Source organism: Rhinopithecus bieti, unplaced genomic scaffold (assembly GCF_001698545.2).
Source record: "Rhinopithecus bieti isolate Rb0 unplaced genomic scaffold, ASM169854v2 scaffold_2077, whole genome shotgun sequence".
Taxonomy (NCBI): domain Eukaryota; kingdom Metazoa; phylum Chordata; class Mammalia; order Primates; family Cercopithecidae; genus Rhinopithecus; species Rhinopithecus bieti.
The window spans coordinates 5,287,404-5,292,665 of NW_016803882.1; the positions used below are offsets into that span (position 1 = coordinate 5,287,404).

Consider the following 5,262-nt stretch of genomic DNA (forward strand, 5'->3'; position numbering starts at 1 on the left):
AAGTCAATTAATATATTTATTGTAAAAAGTGTTAACAGAGTTGGAAAGTTTCAGTATTCAATCTCAAAAAGCGAAATCTATTATGTGACTTCAGTGTGATAGAGGAGGCATGAAATATTTTTTCAGTCCCAACAAAGAAATAGGTATATTCTTAGATATATGTATAATTTGCTCTTACTTACTCAGCTTATAGCAAAAGTTCTTGACAAAATGGTGATCAAGTACCAAAACAGTCCATTTAAGGTGTTATGCACAGTCCATGCCTTATGATTTTTTAAGTGGGAATTACAACCATATGTCTTTGATGGTTTGGATATGTAACTATTTAAGGCAGTGGACTGGATAAAATTACTTTTTGGAGATCCTCTTCTAAGCTATAATTCTGTGATCATTTATGCATTTTGTATAGCAGATGTTAAAATGTGAATACATGCAGTTTGAACAATGAAAACATTTTATCAATTGCCCTGTAGATGTGTGTTTCAATAGCTTTGTGACATGTAGGAAGCACTTTACAGTATTAGGGAAAAAATGATACAGTATCATTAGAAAGTATAGTAATCATAGATGTGATTAAGAAAGCCCTGTGTCATGGTTGACAATAATCATCTGAATAAATTGCTATTGCTATACAGTATCCATTCTGTGCAATTATCCTGCTGGTTTCATTAAGTCTGCAGATAGTTCAAATAATCTGCAACAACAAGCAGGACAAAGGTCACTTAAATGAAGGGCACTACAAGTACAGAAACTTCATAGAAAAAGTCAGAGTTGCCCTGGCTAAGGCATCATAGTATTTCCCCACACAAAACTCTTCTCCCAAACCACTTGGGTGTCAACACACTTTGAAAAAGCCATTAACAATGTAAATGCTTTATTACCTCTGAGTTTTGTGAAATAAAACAAAACTCCTAGAAGGCTATTTATTTCCTTCCTCAGTTTTCCAAAGGGGCACATACACAAATAGCCAAGATGGTCTGAAGACATTTGAACCAGTAACTTGAGGGCTCTTGGGAATGTGCACTCACTCTGATTTACTTTCCTTTCAAATGAGAAGCAGGGGAAGATCTATTCCCATGAATGAGTTGTTAGTGACCACACCTGTTGCCTCACCCTCACGGTTCATCTGATAATTCACTCACTCACTCACTCATTCATTCATTTATTCAATGGATCCAGGTTGAGTGTATAATATATGTCAGCCTTGTATCAGTTACTGGACAACTCAGAACCAGAGGGAGCTTTGACAAGAGCGAAGATTATCTTCTATAAAGAATAGTCAAGAGTTATCCTTGTAAGTAATCGTTCATAAATCATCACTAAGGGCAATTGTTTAAAAAGCCAAACTCGAAGTGGTGAAGAACTTAGAGCCTGAAATGAGTGTTTCAAAGGAATATTTGAAGAAGTTCATGAAGTACCTAGACCAACAGAATGTGTTTATTGAGTGGAAGACAAATGATATTCTGAGAAAACTCTGTCTGGGACCCATGGGCAGAAAACAGAAGGCCAACATAATTTTGATTGAAATAGAGATGTCCTCTTTTCTAGAGCCTCATAGCATACTAACCAAGTTTAAATTTTAAGGACATTTTCTGAGTGTTTTTTTTTTCCCTTTTGTTCCTCTGTGATGTCGTCCCATGGGAGAAATATACATTATTAACAGTATATTTTTGCCACCGGATTCATCTTATGGATCACTGATGCTCACACCACTAAAAGCCACTTCTTCTATACTTGTACTCAGTTAATAGTTCCCTAGTTTGTAGTTATAGTTCTGTGCCACAGGCACTAACCACCATCTCTGAATCAGGAGCTGACAGATAAGAGAAAGGTATGAACAAAACCTAAAACCTCATCTAGAGGAAAAACAGCTTCCTAGAGTCATTATAATAAAGTAAGAGTCCTCACCAACAATAAATATCATTTATTAAAAACAAAATCTATACGAAGCTTTTTGTTGGACAGTTTTCATACATTATTTCACTGAATGCTTTTCCTCAGCCCACAAGGTAGAAAGTATTTCTCTTCTTTTATAGATGAGGAAACAAGTTTAAATTGAGTAGTTTGTTTTAGACCAACCACACAGCTAGTGAGTGGGTTTAAATGGAGATTTGTCTTACCTCTCAAACCTGAATTCTTACTGACTTATATGATGGTAAACATCTGCTGGTGACTGAGTACTGAGCCAGGAGCACTGGAGTTATAAGTCAGAGGACAGAGAATACAAAATGACAGCCAGGAGAGGCTCTAGATTCCTCTGGAACTAACTCAAGTCCTGTCCACAGTACTTACGAGCTGTGTCACCCTAAACAAACCTTCTGAACAATGGTTTTTTTCTTGTTTAAATGGGGGTCCACAGTTGTGTAAATCTCCCAGGATCCTTGTAAATTTTAAATGAGGTGATGCATATTGCATAAGTTTCCTGTTGGTGCTTTAACAAATTACCACAAGCTTAGTGGTTTAAAACAACACAAATTGATTATCTCACAGTTTGGTAGTTCAGAACTCCAAAACGGACATAGCTGGCTAAAATCAAAATGTCAGCAGAGCTGCATTTCTTCTGGAGGCTGCAGGGAAGAATCTGTTTCCTCGCTTTTTGAGCTTATGGACAATTTCCATATTCCCTCCATCTTCAAAGCCAGCAAAGACCTGTTGAGTCTCTCTCACATCTTATCGCTTTGACATTGACTCTTCTTTTGCCTTCTGCTTTTGCTTTTAAGCACCCTTGAGATTACATTGGGCCCACCCAGATATTCTATAAACGTCTTCCTATTTTAAAGTCAGCCAGTTCCCCTTTAATGCAACCTAATTCCCCTTTGCCATGCAACAAAACATATTTCGATTCTAGTCATTCAAATGTGAACATCCTTTTTCTTTTTGTCCGGGGTGGAGGCATTATTCTGCCTGGCAAAAATATAAAGTATCTTGTGCTTGTAGAGAACTCAATGTATAATTTCTGATGTGATTATTAGTATTATTTTAATATGCAGATAATATAATTTATGAATCCATTATCCTTATGAAATGCTCAAACAGCTCAAACACACACACATAGTTATGTATATAGTTATCTGTATAACTATATACATGTACACATATATCATTATAGCTCCAAATTCCTGAATTTTACTCCCTCCAAAGGTAGTTTAGCATGCATCCTAATATAGAGTTTTCATTATGTATTCCAAACATATAAATATTCATATATATATATATATAACGTGAAATGGCATAATATGAGATTGGTGCAAAAGTAATTGCGTTTTTTTTGCTGTTACTTTTAATGCAAAAACCACAATTACTTTTGCACCAACCTAATATCATTCATATTATTTAGTAACTTGCACAATAGTCCCCCTCAGTAAGTGTATCTCTACCTTATTCTTTACTCTATGGTGTCTTACAGTGGAAATATGCTATAATTTATTAAACCATTACCTTCATGGTTTAAGGTTTATATCATTTTTGGAATTATAAACAATGCTACAATGAGCATCTTTGTGTACCTTTGCAAATGTAATCACTAGAAGAGATTTCTTGAGTAGAATGAATGTGCTAGCTTAAAAATATTATGTAATCTCTATACAATACACACACACATACATTTCCATTGAATATATAAGTGCAATCAAATTGTACACCCCTCATCCTCTCTCCTCTGCTCATATCCCCACTCTAACTACCACATTACTTCTCCATGCTAGTAACATGTTCCATCTCCAGTCTGTTGCTAAGCTTAGGTATATAGATTATAATATAATTCACTGTTACTTTGACTCATGATTCCTTGCTCATCAGCTATATTAAACCACTATCCGTATGTTTATTGGCCACTTAGATTTGCTTTTGGTAAATTGTTCATACTGCTTACCTATCATTCTTTGAATTGGTTGTCTTCTCATTATCAATATATAAGTGCTTTTTATTATAGAGACGAAACCTATGTCATCTGTGCTACTTAAACATTTTATCAGTCTATTAATCTTCTACTGACCTAGCTTTTGATATATCTTGCATTTTTTTTCTACTGTATGTTGCCCACCCTATCTTTCCTTTCTTACTGAGCTACTTGCCTTTATTTTTTTTCCTTTTTTTGACAATTTACTTAATCTTAGACATTCTTCCATTTAAAAAGATTATTTTTATTCAATTCAAAACAAACATAATATAGTAACAAAATAAAAAACAAATAATATACCAACATCTTATTGGGAGCACAAATGAAATTGCATTCAATTAATATATTTGTTTTAAGAAAGATACTTATTTTCCCTCTTCCTTAGCCACACAACCCTCAAATTTGAGCTAGGCCCATGGCTACTTGGAGTAAAGTCTGTATTAACAGCCTTCTTTGCAGATGAGTGAACTCTGTGCTTAATTTCTGGTAATGTTCTCCTTACTCTCTGCAAGCGTCTGGCCTAGATAGGATAAAATGGGTGATGAGAAAAAGTAGCTACGACTATTAACTTAGAGCTTGTGACTGGCTCTGGAAATGAGGACCTTTACAGCTATGGTTTATGTTCATTAATTATTTATTTCTTCCCTTTATTCCTAGTAATTTATTTAAAATACAATAGTAGGCTTAGTCCAAATCTATATCACTCTGCTGTTGAGACCCTGTGTAAAAGACATTTGTCACCTGGAAAAGGGAGAAAGACACTAACGGGCACACATCGTTGTCTGTGTAAATAAGTTCTCTCTGTCTCTTCGTATTCCATTCCATGTTTTTCCTTCCCAACAATTGCCCTGAGAAGCTCACTCATCTGCAAAAAGGCTATTAATACAGACTTTATTCCAAGTAGCTATGTGCCCAGATCAAATTTGAGGGTCGTGTGGCTAAGAAAGGAGGAAAATACATATCTTTCCTAAAATAAATATATTAATTGAATGCAATTTCATTCATGCTTCCAATGAGATACACCAATAAACGTCTCTCATCTCTATTTTCTTGTTTGGCTCACTCTGTGTAGACACCATCAGGAGATTAGAGGAAAGGAGAAGACATCTACATTTATGTTGCTCAGAGTTTTTCAATGATGGTTTTATCTTAAGTTAGCTGCAACCCTCTGCTGAAGTACACTGCTCCTGCAAATAATAGCTTTTTCTGTACAGCTACTCTCTGAGTTCTAGTATCTACTCCATATCCTTGCCCCTTCAGACCTAGAAGTGGTAATGGCTCCTGCCGTTGCTGTTCCTGGAATACTGCCCTATCCTTTGTTCATTTCTTTAATGTTCATTTTTTTTTTTTTTTTTTTTTTTTTT

At 35.2% G+C, this 5,262-nt stretch overlaps 1 pseudogene; it reads right to left on the bottom strand.

The window, feature by feature from the left end:
- Nucleotides 1-4,582: 4,582 nt before the first annotated feature.
- The window catches only part of LOC108518483 (60S ribosomal protein L10a pseudogene), a 4,686-nt pseudogene continuing 4,006 nt past the window's right edge, over nt 4,583-5,262 (bottom strand).